The sequence below is a fragment of the Musca autumnalis genome, unplaced genomic scaffold, assembly GCF_047663935.1.
Source record: "Musca autumnalis isolate F117 unplaced genomic scaffold, ASM4766393v1 scaffold_2, whole genome shotgun sequence".
NCBI lineage: Eukaryota > Metazoa > Arthropoda > Insecta > Diptera > Muscidae > Musca > Musca autumnalis.
In genome coordinates, this window is record NW_027411755.1 from 149,586,196 (window position 1) to 149,603,695 (window position 17,500).

At 35.2% G+C, this 17,500-nt stretch overlaps 1 long non-coding RNA gene across 1 annotated transcript in view; it reads right to left on the reverse strand.

Annotated features, from left to right (window-relative positions):
* LOC141394723 (uncharacterized) overlaps nucleotides 1-17,500 on the reverse strand; it is a 509,351-nt gene that overhangs the window by 466,027 nt on the left and 25,824 nt on the right. The window lies entirely within an intron of this gene.

A 17,500-nucleotide genomic window follows, 5' to 3' on the forward strand; every position in this document is an offset into this window, starting at 1 on the left:
CTATATGAGGATTTAAATCCGACAATTTTAGTTAATACGTATTTTTGCGTTTTTTTTCTAAAATTAATAAATTATATTATGCGTTCCTAAGTTCTCCTGGGATGTAATAAACTTGGCTTTACTTTTGTTTGCATGTAAATATTAATCATATGGTGTTTACATTTACCCAAACATTTATTACTAAGTTTATTAATTTCTGAAGCAAATTTTAATTGAGTGTATAAAAGTGTATATCTATATTTTGTGCTGTATGAGTAGTAAAAAGTGATTACTTCAAATATATAAAGGTCCCAGCTGCAGAGGTTTGCAGACGAATGTGTCAGTTCTCTTTTCAGCGACCACCTCACCTGAGAGGATACCCCTTTTTTTACAAATCGTTTTGCGGTGTTGGCTATAGCGCGTAAACGAATGAACCGATCATCATATATTTTTGTGGGCTTATTAGGTACCTAATAATCTTGCTTTCAAACGAGAGAATTTACAAAAACCAATTTTTAAAAAAAATTGTGAGCACCGAATATCAAAATTCGAATTTTTACAAAAAATTTACCGTTTTTTGACCACTAATCGGTCAAAAATTTTTTTAAAGGAAATTTCTCATATATAAAGACAAGAGTTTGATATATTCAATATGCTCACAAACAATATGAAGACTAAACACCAAATTTCAGTCATATCGGGTGGATATTGAGGCCAAAACACTCAAAATACCGAAAATGAGGAGGCACGGTTCTATGGGGGCTATAGGAAGACGAGGACCTATACCGACATATTTCTGGTGGAAGGTTATAAGTCCCCCAACGGAGACTTAATACCAATTTTCAGCCATTTCGGAGGAGGCTAAACCTCCAAAATACCGAAAATCGGGAGGAACCGTCCTATGGGGGCTATATGAAGGCGTGGACCTATGCAGACAAATTTCAAAGTGAAGGTATAATGCCCACTACGAAGACTAAATACCAAATTTCAGCAATTTCGGTGTAATAATGAGGCTAAAATCTTCAAAATACCGATAATCGGGAGGTACCGTTGTATGGGGGCTATATCAAAACGTGACCTAAGCCCACAATTCTCTGTTGGAATGTTATGATACCTCTGCCGAAGGCTAACCACAAAATTTGAATACTTTCGGTTGGTCATTGTGTCTAAAAAATTCAAAATACCGAAAATCGGGAGGTAAGGTTCTATGGGGGCTATATCAAAACGACCAACCCAATTTTTTGTCCTGAAGATTGCAAGTCAATAATAGGTACGTGTACCAATTTTTTGTTTTTTTTTTTGAAATTTTATAGAAGAACCGGCATTAGACGTCAATGTTGGTTTCGTTTATCCCAAATGGGTTCACCAATACTAAGAAATGTTGCTTTTAATAGTTGTGTGACTATTCTTGCGAATTTCATTTACATTTTATAGAAAAAATGGTCAAATTTGAGCAACATTTCTCAGGACATCGTTAATTACCTAAAAAAAGCATAGTTGCACGAGATGCTCTTAGGTGGTATACTCATTTGCAGAACAGTGTAATAAGATAAAAATATCCTCAGTCGAAACGTTCAATTTGTAAAATTTATGTTATATCAATGACACTATACTAAAAATAAAAAGTCTCAAAAAAAATGTTTTTTTCATTTACTAACGTATGTGGATGCTTTGAGGGAAGGGCCAAAGCAAGGATCTATGCTCTGAATTGTTTTTTAGAATATTTTCTATTCAATGAAGACACTTTTAAAAGTAAACCAAACTCGGTTGGCAATAATTACCTAATACCATTGAAATATTCCAAATGGGGTGCCCCCTTATATTGGGGCTACAGCAAAACGAGAAAATACGTTGCTAATATTTCGCATAACGATTTTCTACCTACGAAGAACATTAAGTACCAAAATGCAAACAAATAGATTGGTAAATGTGCTTGGAATCTTTAAAATATGTTATATTGGCCGGTACCGCTCAATGGGGGCTATACCTATACGCGAAGAGATATTGACAATATTTTGTACATATGTTCTCCATCCACTGAAACCCCAATATACCAATTTGCAGCAAAATCTGTAGAAAAATTAACCTAATACGTAAAAACGGTCACCACCGATATGTGGGGGCTATAGGAACGCAGGTCTATGTGACCCATATTTATTCACATACGACCCTCAACTATAAGAAACATTTTTGGAAATAACCTACGTTCTTCACATTAAAAGTTATGAGTAAAGTTCCACTAAAGTGCCCCATATTTCGCACTGTGGGCCGGGGCGATTTGAAAACCTTAACAGGCGGATGACCAGAAAAATATATGTACACGCTTTCTGATGCAACAATTCTATGGTGTTGGGGTCCATGGACAACGAAAACGCGTCGGTTCGTTTGGGTCACTTCGTTTTTAGCGGTACCTCTCAATTTCAAGTATTGCACAGTGGATCCACCCGTTGGCCAAAAATAAAAAAATGAATGAAAATGAAAATTTTGGTACAACATCTTGCAACTCTAACAGCTATGACATGGACCTTTTTAAAAATATATTAGTTTTTGTTTCATTCGAACGCGATCTTCTTAAGAATAGCTTCAAAAGTCGGAACATTTGACTAATATCTTTTTTGTGAGTACAACCTATATTTTAAGTGCAAGTAAATATATTCAAAATATCGCGAAACTAATACGTATAGCAAAATATTATAGTAGATTTTGAAGGGGGGGGGAGGAGGGGGGAGGGGGTGGATAATAGCTTAATTTTCATTAAAAAAATAGTGTTTTAGTGTGTTGTGGAATTCTAGTTAGTTGCCTATTTTCTTAGGGTATATTGTAATGCCAATATGATCATATACTTAAATTTGACGTAAGCTTTTAGTAATGATGCCCACCAGTGCCTACCTCGGGAATAATTTTCCAAAGTAGGTCATGGGTTTAAGATTATTCAGTATTAAAATCAGCTGCCATCTAGTGCCAGACTATACATGGTGTGTCGCTGACTAAAGCTGACCTAGAATAGGGTTTCAATGGATATATTAGCGTATAACTCTGTTATCTGACCACGTACATTAACATAATTGGTATCAGTGGCAAGATGAAGAAATCCTCTTCCAAACTTGTCTTACGTTGGCGGTACGTGCCTTCCGGGAAGAACGCTATAAGATCTATATTAAAAATTTTACCAATTTTCAGACAAAAATTTTGATTTTTTTAATCCGCTAAATTGGTTGGATTTTATGTTGTTTTGTAGATTGTTTTGTTTCCCCAAGCCTATTTTTGCATCCTGAGATAAGTGGGACCTTTGTTCATGTCATTTCGTATTACCAGGATAAAACAATTTTTTCCGTATACCCCCTCAAGAGGGGAAAGGGGGGAGAATGGTACGCTCGTGGTTTCTTAAAAGACTCTTCGCATCAGCACAAAGCTGTAACCGCCGCATTGGCATGATTTTTACACTCTAAATATTTTTGGCCACTTTCTCCATACAAGTTGATCCACTGTGTATTGTGAAGTTTTCCGACAAAATTTGGGTTTTCTAGTGCTCAAAAAAACCACATTTAACCACAACGCTGATGTCAGATGTTTTGAAGATGTAATCTACATTTTCGGCCTAAATTTGCTGCAATTGGTAATAAGGGTTCCCAGTGGTCAGTAAACTTCGTATTTATTTTAGTTTATGATATTTCATGATGGAGGGAATAAAATATTCGGCAAGCTGAACATAAAAGTTTTTGTACTTGTTTATTTGTGAATTTTAGTTTGTGGCAAATCGCGTAAATGTTCATGAGATAACATTCCTTTGAATGATACATAATCTACATCGTATGAACCATGAGTTTTACCAGCTATACACCGACATTGATGTAATTAAGCTGTTATACTATGATTAACTTTACAACCTAAAAATGGCACGCTCTAAGACATTTTATTAATTTGAAGATTGACATGTCTTAATTCTAAGAAGTGCCTTATAAAATCCCCTCATTTAATTATAGAACCGCCCACCCCTGCTAGCTTCACTTAATAAACCCATAAAATGCATTAACATCACAAATTCATTAACCTTAACTAAGACTACAAATTAAAACAATTTATTTAAGTTTAATTAAAATGATGCTATTTTCTAAAGCCTTTCGCTTTTTCTGTTTTCTGCTCTCCTCACCCACACACACACACGGAGTAAATGGTTAAGGATTAAATAACAATATCAATTGCTCGTATACACACACTCTCATATGGTTAATTAAACGGCATAAAACTTAAATAGCATCAATAGAAACAACAACAGCAAAATATTTCAATATCATTAGTATGTATAAAGCGAAGCAAGGGCAACAATAACAATAACAACAACAATGTTCATTGACAATCATAAAGGCAAAGCTCAAACATATACATAAAGATAAATACAAGGATATATTCAAGGATTGTGTGATTCAAAAGGATATCAGTAATACACAACTAATCCTAATAAAAACACACTCACACTCTTGCACATAAGCACAGTTTTATTGGAAAATTATGCATGGCTGTATAATATACAGTGTATATGTTTAAGGGAAAATTTTGTATATAGTATATTTGTTATGGATTTTCTTAAAAGCTTTTCTTTTTTATTTGAGAAAACATAACTCATAAATTATCAAATTATAAACCAATAAAATTAGGCTCATTTTTGTTTCAACTACAACAGTAACAACAGCAAACACATTTCAAATCACCAAGCCAAAAGTGAATGTTAAGTAACCCCTCTTCCCCTCAATTTCATGAAATCTAATTTTCTTTTTTAATATTTCCGTAACATTTATTCTCCATTTGTTCTACTTATTCCTCCGGCTATGTTGCTATCGTTGCCTCTTGTTAAGTTAATATCATTGACATGAATATCCTGATACTGTAAAACACCCTAACAAGGACATGTAGTCAATTGGTTCCGGTTAAAGTATATCCTGAAAGTTTGTTGTTGTTTGGTTGGCTACGAATGTGTGTTCTAATTTCAAATGAAACTTTATGTGAATGCTAAGGTTTGGCAAGTGTATTCATACTCATATGTGGATGTATGCTAATTATTAATGTTTGAGTGGGTATTGGAGCAGTTTGGATATACACACATACCCAAGGGTAATGAAGATACTTAGAAAATGGTCAGATAGTTATTGGATTGGCTCTAAATTCAACCCCACATCGATTTTTGGTTTTAGAGGTGATTCTTACTATTCGGTTGGAAACCCAAATTAAAATTACACCAAACTTGTGTATACATGCATTATGAAGTGTATTTTGGCCCCAAAATAAATAAAGTTTTAGTCCCAAAATTGGATAATTTTTTTCTTTATATTTAACCAAAATACAAAAAAAAAATAAAAAATAAATATTTCACACCGAAACAAATATATTTACAACCGAGGATAATGGTGAACTCTATCATAGTTTTAAGTTAATTTGACACTCAATTTACTTATTTTCCCTGAGAAAGCAATCCAACGAATTGCGAAATATTGAAAAACAAAAATAAATAACAACAACCATACAGACCTCAAGCTCAAAACTTGCATTTTTATTCAAAACAAATATATTTGTATTAAAAACATTATATTATAAAAACAATCGAACTTCTCTATAACATAGCGGTTGGGAACTATTTTCAATGAGATTTCATATTTGTGCTTTTTTAAAAAATTCTATACAGGAAATTATAAATTATATAAGACTGTGCTATTATATCTTAATGATTTCCTTCAGTAAGGGCAAAGAAAGTGTAATATCGCTGTAAACAGGGCCAATAGGAAAACCTTCGGTAAAAATGTCCAAAGGATCCTCGAACAGACCCTTAACCACACAAAAATGTTAAACATATGTATGTGGTACCACAAGGCTTGGACATATAGGGCCCAAATTGGAACATAAACAAAGTTTCGACGATATTTAGAAATCCAAAGGTTGACTAAATCTGTTGCTACGCCTATGAGAAATTGCGCGTACCATTATAGCGAATATTTTCGAACTTTTGTGGGGAGATACCGGAAGGAGTGGATCTAATATTCGAAGAAATGTTATACTATCCAAAGTGTGGACGAACGCAGTATTCGGTTCGAGCTCTCCAACCACTTATATGCTGCCATAGGGGTTTTTTACAACTTTCGGTCTGTTTTCTCAAGAAGTATGGACTTGCCCCTGAAAAAACTTTTACTGTCGTAATTGAGGCAGCGAATGCAAGTTGCTTCAACAAAAATAAAAGTGATTCGAGAGCAGGTCTTAAAGTTAATTTACGAAAATTCTTTATGGGCGGTACCCTAAGGAATGAATGGTCCATATTCGAACCTGATCTATATCTGGTAGATATATTAGGATGTGTAAAGTATGGACCACATCGGTCACTCCCATCAAGAGTTATCATGCGCACAAATTTTCCGAACATTCTTGAGCTTTTGTGAGAGAGGTACCTGAAGGAGTGGACCGATATGGCTTATCTTCGAACTTAAACTAAGTTAGCACAAAATATTACGAAGGCCACATTTTGGACCGAATCGGCAGATCGGTTCGAGAGTTATCTTGCGCTCCAACCACTACACACGGTGTAATAGGGGCTTTTTGCATATTTCAGGCTATTTTCTCAGGAAGTATGGACTTGCCCCTGCTGAATCTTGTACCGTCGTATGGGGGGCAAAAATCAAAGCGATTCTAGAGCAGGTCCTAATCTGAATTTATCCGAAATTTTGTGTGGGAGGTACCCGAAGGAGTGGACCGATTGAGTCCATATTGGAACCTCGTCTAAGCCTGGTAGAAATTTCACGATGTGCAAAGTTTGAATCAAATCGGTTATGGTGCTCACAAATTTTCCGAACATTTTCGAACTTTTGTGGGGGAGGTAGCGGAAGGAGTGGACCGATATAGCCCATCTTCGAACTTAAACTAAGTTTGGACAAAATATTATAAAAGCCAAATTTTGGACCGAATCAATTGATCCATTCGAGAGTTATCGTGCGCTCCAGCCAGACAGACAGACGGACGGACGTGGCTAAATCAACTCCAAATTGTCTGAAACGGATTTCGTCCAAACATACCTCGGGTCTAAAACCATTATTTCGATGAGGCACGTTTTCCCCGTGTGAAAGTGTATATACTCTCGTTAGCATAAACACTGAGGGTATAAAAAACATACCGCTCATTTACTTAAAGAGTTGCATAACTCAAAAAATGGGTATTTTGAGTTAGCAATTTCTATTGTTCTACAACTTCTACTTTATCTTGTGTCAAATTTTCAAGTTGATATCTCTAAAACTCAACGAGTTACAGATTATTTTCTAGGATTTTGGCATAGATCATCAAAAAAGTTTTTTGCGTTTATGAAGCACTAAAACACTTCAAGTCATGCTTGAACTTGCACAGAAATTTAGCACTTATATCTGGCTAATTCTCTGCAAAATATGGTCCAACTAGTTATTTTAGTTTTGTGTAATAATCTTTTTAAGTTGGCAAGTCAAATTTCAATCGACAACTTAAAACGCGTTTTTCTCGAAACTTGATTTTTTGAAATGTGTCACTCTTTGAGTAAATGAGCGATATGTTCTATTTTCAGAACATTTAAGATGAAATTTGTTTTCTATTTCAACACACTTCATATTTTTGTTTTATTTCGCTCTCTACTGGATTTGATCATGCGAACATCTGATTTGTAGTCGAACACGTGTGCCACCCGTACGAACATTAAGGGTTGTTTAAACGCTTACATGTTCACCAAAATATTTTCTTTATTTTATTAACAAAAAAGTCGAATGCCGACGGTGAGCGTTCAACACTCCGTACTCATTACTTAGTAAGTAGTGAAGTACTTTTAACTTATTGCATTACTTTGTAATGTGTTACACAATGACTAACGGATCCCAATTTTTGCTGGGTGCGAACACGAAACTTGAAAACCAGCAAATTATATCAATAATAAATGATGCAAAAATATCAGTTAATTATATCAAGAGCATAACGTGTCGCAATCATATAAAATAAATTCCGGGGAAAAATAGTTCCCAGAAGGGTATCACATGGTCGGCCCCCTTCGACTATAGCCCTCTCTTACTTTTATTTATTTGTGTTTTGGTTTCGTGTATAAAGGTATATATCGTCGTTAATATAAAATTTATATTATTTTGGAAAGAGGAACGTCTCATGCTTACACAGTTGCACAGACACAGAGAGCAATTCTATAAACACGATTTTCTTCTGTTTTAGCCAACTAATTAACTTTAGTTATACAAAAACCAAACACTTTTCGCACCAAATGTTTGTGCTTATGAGAATCTGCATAACGTAGGTGTTTTCGTACAGATTTCGTTCAGATTTCGGAGAGAATGTCGGAAGTAAATTTCCCTTCGAATATGCATATGTTTTTTTTTTAGATATCGGTACGATTGGTTTGCTGGGTAGATACATTTGAAGTTACAATCTTCCAATAAAAAACATAAAAAAGAAAAATTGATCATAAAAAAGAGGCGTCAGAGAAAAATTATTTCCTTCGATATTCATACGACGCACAATGGTTCAGGAATCGATTTTCCTGGCCAAAAATCAAAATTTTGTTTTGTCAAAGATATTTAATTTCTATATGGGATTCGATAGTAAACATATTGAACCCAAGGAAACCAAAAAATTAGGCCCAAATATTGGAAGGTGTGGGCGTGGCGTGCCACTAAAGACGAGCATTTCCCCATTTTTGGGAAATATGTAATTTTTGCAAATTTCTGGAGAAAGACGAAGCTATTTCTCTGAAACTATAACAGTTATTGTGTTCATTGTTTTTTTTGTTAGGTAGGTAGGATTGTGGCCTTTAAAAATCGTTTTAGTAAATTACCGTTGCGTTTACACAACATGATCGATTTTATTTTTCCTCGGGTACTAACTTTTATGAAATTCCAAATTTAGTGGACTAGAACTTTTGTGGAACAACATGGAACAAAGTTCTGTTTTCACAGAAAGATGCCCGAAAGTCTCCTCTTCCAGCCCTCTTAATTTTTGAAAAAATTAAATTTTTTTTGTAAATTTTTTTTTACAAATTTTTGAAAAATTTTTTTTTCGAAATTTTTTCGAATTTTTTTTTTAGTTTTTTGGTAAGTTGGCGTTTTTTATTGTTGGACTGCAGAATTTTACATCTTTGTGTTTATTTCAGCTTTAGTCCATATTTTGTTGTATTCAAGTATTTGAATAACAATAAAATGTTTTACAGTGGATATGAAATTGATTAGTTGCGGGCGGAGGGTAGGGAATACTATAGTTTCAGTTGTCACCAAACAACTTCATCAGTTCCCTTTTCCGCCGACTCTGTATTGATAAACAGGTCAATAAGCCCATCGAGCAAATTAAACAAAATGAGAAATTTGCTATATGGCCCTAAAACTGATTACCCTACAATTTGAGTCGAACTAAAGAAGAACCCTCCGCCCGCAACTAATCAATTTCATATCCACTGTAAAACATTTTGTTGTTATTCAAATACTTGAATACAACAAAATATGGACTAAAGCTGAAATAAACACAAAGATGTAAAATTCTGCAGTCCAACAATAAAAAACGCCAACAACAATAATAGGCATCAGCACGGCCTTGTTGATCAATGCGTAATGCAAAAACAACAACTTTCTCGTTGTTTTACCCCCGCTTATTGAAGCAACACTCCTATGTTCGTATTCTTTGCAAAGCAAAGACGACATAAAAACAGTGGTGGATATGAAATTCTTTCGTTCGACTCAAATTGTAGGGTAATCAGTTTTTAGGGCCATATAGCAAATTTCTCATTTTGTTTAATTTGCTGGATGGGCTTATTGACCTGTTTATCAATACAGAGTCGGCGGAAAAGGGAACTGATGAAGTTGTTTGGTGACAACTGAAACTATAGTATTCCCTACCCTCCGCCCGCAACTAATCAATTTCATATCCACTGTTAAACATTTTGTTGTTATTCAAATACTTGAATACAACAAAATATGGACTAAAGCTGAAATAAACACAAAGATGTTTTTTGGTAAGTTTTTTTTTTATTTGTTGGTGTGTGACCATCTTTAATACATAGGAAGATATAAAAACCACAAAAACACTCATATTTTGATGAAAAATAGTTAAAAAACTCAAAAGTTTAACTTTGACGTTGAATTTCTCTGGAACTACCGGACCGAACTTTACAGCTTATAATTCGTCTGAAAGCTGAAAATTATGAATATATCTCTATTCGTTCAAAAGTTACAGAATTTTGACCAGGAAAAAACGATTCTGAACCACTGTGCGACGTATGTATGTATGTACATATGTATGTATGTATGTATGTACATTAGGGTTATGACTTTTTTACAACTTCATATCCCTGTATCATATTTTGATGAGCTTTTACCTAATATATCAAGCTTTTTGTAGAAAATTAACTTATGTTGAAACTGAGGTATGGGGTATTGTAACTCGCGATCAGTTTTACTATACCATAACTTTTGACCGCATTTCGGCAAAATAAACTGTTTTAGCCCGATTCACCGAGGGGTTTCTTTAAATAATAATTTGAGCGGAAACTGTGGTCGTACTAACGTAAAAAAATCGGAAAAAATCGTTGAAATAAACGAGTTTCATTATGTTATTTTCCAATTAGTGGTTTTACAACACAATGTAGAGCTTAATGCTCAACGGAGAAGTTAAAGAGCACACTTCAGAGTTGAAGTTTCTAATGTATGATTTTTAATATATCCACTGTATCTACCTCAAACGGATGCTGACATTTTGAAACCTGAAAAATGGGGTTTTTTGAATTTTTGCTCTAATCGGGACGCGCAGCTGGATTTCCCTAAAAGCTTATTATTGGATTGTAGTACTCGCGATTTCGCATTTTTAATGTATAACATGAGGGTGTAGCCCTCACAGGATCACAGTTATCTGCGCCTAAACACGAAATTTTTGTGCGTAAATTTTTCTCAAAAACCTATTTTTTTGGTTTAAAATTTACAAACGTCATTAGATTTCCGTGGAAACCCGCGTAAATTTAGTTTTTGTACGTTCTGAATCTAACAAGCCACGACGCGTAAAAATCCGCCCACTAGATCGGCGGATATGATACCCCTCAAATTTCGAAAATTTGCAAAAAATTATTTTGAAAATATCGCATATTAAAACGCGTTTTGGATGTGTCAGTTCTACTTAAATAAATAGATCGATACGCGTGTTTAAACTGCGCGAAAACAGATATTTAAAAACTCTCGTAAATCCAGAGATATAATAGATTTTTTCTAAAAATTGAGTGCGATGCTACATCCTCGGTTCTTGATGGATCGCATTGAAACGGCATAGAAGGATGTATTTTTTAATGGTGATTACTGAAATCGGATGCGCATAAAATGTAAATGAACTTCGCGGAAATTATGACCATTTTACTGTATTTTGCACCCTTAAATGCTGCAGATGCTACATCGTGGCCGCCAAATAGAATTTGACAAACTGTACATCAAATAAAAGGGATTGATTCGCTGTGTTGGAAAATCGGATGCGCATCATGTCATTTTCATAATTACGCGGTTTATATGCATCTCAAATGTTGTAATATTCAATATAACATTATTTTAACGTTGTGCCACAATTGGAATTCCTTGTGATTTAATATAAGGTTCTAATAATATTATCCAATAGGAAAACTATAAGCGAAAAATTTGTTACAACGGAATATCATCATTATTGCGTGAAATTTTGACGAAAATGCCGAAGAACTCAAACATTTGTTCTCCAACTTTTCCTATAAAACCATAAAAAAATAAAATTAGAATAATATGATTTTAATTTTTTCGTAATATTTTCTTCGTATTTTTGCAAATAACATGAATACTATAGCTCCAACCTTCACAACTTAGGTTTCATTTTATTCCTCAAAATGTCTGGATGCTGTTATAATTTTTTTTATATATTTTTCGTAACTATGAGCGCTATTGTTTCAAAAATATGTTTGTAAATACGTGAAATTATTTAAAAAATTTGATTTTTCGCGAATCCATTGAGACTTCCCGATTATTTTTTGCATCATCGCAAAGGTTACGAATTCAGTTAACGATAATAGGATATAACAGCTAACTATATTAAGCCGCGATTTTTTTAGAATTTTTTCTAATTATCATAATTAAAACGGTCATATCTTTTGCGCGCAACGATCAAAGTTAGTAACGAAAACAGATTTGGAATGCTGATTTTTTTCTTAATCTATGTACCAAAAATCATTGATGTAGTATCAACAAATTTTTTTGATTTTTTTGAAATGGAAAAGACAATTTTATACATTTTTCCTGATATACAATTTTAATTTAAATTTTATTAAAAGGTGATCCGATAAAAAAAGCTCACACACAGAAAGCTTTTAAAGTTTTTATATATGAGTTTTTTTTTTTGAAAAAAAAACACTTGGAGTCACTTTAAGCACATATGTACATATATAACTCAAAACAAGCTTTAAAGTTATACAACATAACCGAAATGACATAAGCTTTTTTTGGTCACAAAATTTATAATAATATCATTACATATCTATAATTTTATATCATATATAACTTTAATCCAAATATCAAATCAGTTGAAAGTGGTTTGTGCATGACCTTTTTCTATGTTTAAATGGAATAAAACTTATTTTAGTTATTAATACGTAAAAGGTCATTCACTGGTGCACCAGGAAATCATTTTTTGAAAATTATTTATTTCATAGGATTTCAAAAAAAAAAATAATAATAATATTTTCAAAGTGGATTTTGCGTGAACTTATAGTAATAATTAAATGGAATGAACGTCATTCTTCGCAATAATAGCCAAAAATGAATTCATTCTCGTTGCAGGAAGTCACCCTAACCTAATGTACATACAGGCGTTTGTGTATAAATATAATTCTTGTATCTGCCTAATCTAAACAAACAAAGCATAAATTTGTGTACTTTGTTTTAATTAAATAGATCAATTATGTATAATTATATGACCGAAATACAAATAAATCCCAATTTAGAAACGATTGCAACTGAAAAACCACCAACAACTGCAGTAGCAATAATTTTATTTGGTCAATGGACATGGATGGCTGACTGGCTGGCTGGCTGTCTGACTGGTGGGTGACTAGCTGGCCACATAATGTCAGGAGTGGTAAGAAAATAAATTAACGCCATTGAATGAATGTTTACTAATTTATTGAATTAGAATGCAATTAGGATAATCTAATCAACCACATACTGGTATGTGATACATACATATCTATACTAATAGTGTGTATGTATATATGCTTGTCTATATATGGGTAAGTAAGAAGTTATTTGCTTGTAACAGTGGGAAATGTGGTTAATCTAGTGTTCAATAAATTTCAAAAAATATAGTAGAAAATTAAATTCAGGTAATAGTGTATCTGCAACCGTAACCGTATAGTGTTCAGCAGACATTATACAATACACCACACTGTGGTAAGGGGTATTACAGTCGAACTTCTCTATAAAGAACTTTCCTATAACGAATTTTTCTCTATAACGAAGAAAAATTGAAAACACAGTTGTTTCAGCCTAATTTCACTTATTATAAGCTCTCTATAACGTCCCTATAACAAATATTTCTCTATAACGATTTTTTTTTGAGGCGCAAGGTGATTTTCTCACACAAAATAATCTCTCTTAACGAATTTTTGTCAAACGTGTTTAAAGCCTCAGCATTTATGCTAACGAGGGTATATACACTTTCATACGGGCAAAATGTGCCTCATCGAAATAATGGTTTTAGACCCCAAGTATGTTTGGACGAAATCCGTTTCAGACAATTTGGAGTCGATTTAGCAATGTCCGTCCGTCTGTCTGTCTGGCTGGCACGATAACTCTCGAACGGATGAACCGATTTGGTCCAAAATTTGGCATTCGCAATATTTATTCCAAACTTAGTTTAAGTTAGAAGATGGGTTATATCGGTCCACTCCTTCCGGGACCTCCCCCACATAACTTTGGAAATGTTCGGAAAATTTGTGCGCACGATAACTATTGAAGGGAGTAACCGATTTGGTCCACACTTTGCACGTCGAGAAAAATTCTAAAAGACTTAGATGAGTTTCCAATATGGACCCAATCGGTCCATTCCTGCGGATACCTCCCACACAATATTTCGGAAAGGTTCAGTTTAGTACCTGCTCTCGGATTGTTTTGATTTTTGTTGTAGCAACTCCTATTAACTGTCCCCTATACGACGGTAAAAGTTTCATCAGGGGCAAGTCCTTACTTCCTGACAAAATAGCCTGAACGTTAGATTTGAATATCGGGTACCTCCTACAAAATTTGGGATAAGTTCATTTTCAGCCTGCTCTGGAATCACTTTGATTTTTGTTGAAGCTACTTTCACTCATTGCCACAATTACAATGGTAAAAATTTGTTCAGGGGCATGTCCATACTTCTTGACAAAACTGCCCTAAGGTGTAAAAACCCTCTACATGTAGTGACTGGAGAGCAAGACAACTCTCGAACCAAATACTGAGTTGGTCCACACTTTGCATATCGTAATATTTATTCGAATATTAGATGAACTTGAAATTCGAAAGTAGTGCTTGTCCAAAAATTTCAAAAAAATCGCTAAAATGGTACGCGCGTTATCTCATAAAGAGAACAACCCGGATCACTCGAAAAAATTTACCTAGTGGTCCTGCTTACAGCGATATTATGTTTTTCGTAGCCTTCCTGATATAATGGTTCAAAACCTCTGAATTATATGGTGACCCACTAAAACGACAGGTGGTCTCGACATTTATCGAGGGGAATGGCATCCAAAATTAGACCCTCTTGAAAAAGGTCGGTCCATTCCTTTCACGCAAAACTTTGAAGCTTCTAGCCAAATCCATATTTTTGTCAATTCATACGCCCAAGATTTTGAAACTCCCTTAAATATATACGTTTTTTGGGAAAACAGTGTTTCAATTCACACAGGCTGAGGGTATATCTCTGTCGGCACAGCCGACTGATCCTTTTTTACTTGTTTTCATTCATCATGCTTTATGAGGAAAAATATCAGATAAAAATATTTTTGATCCAGAAATAAATTTGCCAAATTATATCAAAATCGGTTTAGATGTGGATACAAATCCAATATATGTTTTCATGCATTTCCGACGCACCAAACTCAAAATTAGACAGGCATTTTAAAGAAATTTGGAAAATATGACCGAATTTGGTCTATAAAAAATTTCGCCAAATTATATTAAAATCATGTAGGTGGTGTAAGATATCATATGGTCGACCCTGCCCGAATTTTATGCATGCTTTCTTGGAGGTTTTATTTATGGGGAAAGAATAAAAAATGTTAACCATCCTTCGATGCTGAAAGGGTATTATAAGTTCGTTTTGTCTAAATTTATACCATTGTGCATACTATTTTTTCATAACTCAGCGAGGTAATGCGATCTTGATATGTATGCCCGTCCGTCTGTTCTATGTTGTAATCAAACTCCAGACCGATGGAGCGTAAAAAAAATGTTTATGCAATTTTGTCCTCTCTCTCTCTCTACATGCTAAGGTAAGGTCTTGCTTACTTACTTGGCTGGCCTTTTACAGAACATTTGTTCCATAAGCCGAACTAAGAAAAAATCTCCAATCCTCTCTGTTTGCTGCTGTATTTTCCCAATCTGGGATATGTAGCTTTGTGATATCTCGTTTCACTTGTTCGCTCCAACGAAGCTTTGGCCTTCCAGATCTGCGAGAACCTCCATGCGGCCCGTATTTATACGCCTTTTTAGCGGGTTCATCATCACTCATTCTTATAACATGGCCTAGCCATCGCAATCGTTGTATCTCGATTCGTTCAACTATATTGATGTCATTGTATAGTTGATACAGCTCGATGTTCATACGACGCCGATATTCGCCGTCAACACAGATTGGCCCATAGATCTTTCGTAGAATTTTTCTCTCAAACACACAAAGCACTGCCTTATCTGCTTGAGCAAGTACCCATGCTTCGGAACCATACATTAGCACGGGTAGTATCAGTGTTTTGTACAGTGTTATTTTTGTTTGACGAGAGGTGGCTTTATTCCTAAACTGCTTACTTAGCCCAAAGTAGCATCTGTTAGCCAACACTATTCTTCTTCGTATTTCACAACTGATGTTATTTGTTGTGTTTATGGCGGTGCCGAGGTAGACGAAGTCCTTTACTACCTCAAAATTATAGGTACCAACATTCACAGATGGTGCGGTGTTTATGGGCATATTACGCGTCGATACCATCAACTTGGTTTTTACGCCGTTTACTGCCAGACCAACTTTAGCAGATTCTCTTTCGACTTTTGCAAAGGTGTCAGTTACTTCCTTTACCGATCGACCCATGATGTCAATGTCGTCGGCATAAGCCAGTAACATGTGGCTGTTCGTGTATATTGTTCCATTTCTTTTGACCTTCGCGTCTCGTATGACCTTTTCCAGTAGGATGTTAAATAGATCACACGACAGGCCGTCTCCTTGTCTGAAACCTCTTTTGGTAGTAAACTCTTCGGAGAGGTTCTTTCCAATTTTAACTGAGGATCTCGTCTCAGTTAATGTCATTCTACAAAGTCGAATGAGCTTTGCAGGAATACCAAAATCAGACATGGCTTGGAACACCTTTGAACGTATAGGGCTGTCGAATGCTGCTTTATAATCGACGAAAAGATGGAAGGTGTCGATCTGCATTTCTTGGGTCTTTTCCAGGATTTGTCTCAAGGTAAATATCTGGTCAATGGTGGATTTGCCATGTCTAAAGCCGCACTGATAGGGTCCAATAATTTCATTGACCATAGGCTTTAGTCTCTCACACAATATGCCAGATACTATCTTATATGCAATAGGGAGCAGACTTATGCCCCTATAATTGGAGCACACAGTCTTATCACCCTTCTTGTGGACTGGACATAGGATGCTCACGTTCCAATCGTCGGGTACGCGTTCTTCCTGCCAGATGGTGCTAACTAGCTGATGCATACACCTTATCAGCGTGTCGCCTCCGGTTTTGAACAGCTCGGCTGGTAGGCCATCTGCTCCTGCCGCCTTATTATTCTTCAGCCGGTTTATTGCTGTCCTTACCTCATCTTGGCTGGGCGGTATACATTCAATACCATCATCTGGGATTGGATCTGTGGTATCTTCGCCGTCTTCACTGCTATCGGATACCAACAGTTTGGAAAAATGTTCTTTCCATATCCTGAGCACACTATCTGTATCAGTTACCAAATTACCTTGTTGATCTCTACAGGAGGATATTCCTGTACCAAAGCCATCAGTTTGATGCTTCACTCTTTGGTAGAATTTTCGAACTTCGTTCTGTCTCCTGCACATCTCCATTTGTTCACACTCCCTCTTTTCCATTTCTCTCTTTTTCCTGCGGAAAAGACGTTTCTCCTCTCTCCTTTTCTCCCGATACCTCTCTCGTGCGCTACGCGTTGCTACTGATTGTAAAGTAGCCCTATATGCCGCATTTTTTTCTTCGGTAGCAGCACGGCACTCCTGGTCATACCACGGATTCTTTGGTGGAGGTCTCTGGTATCCAAGT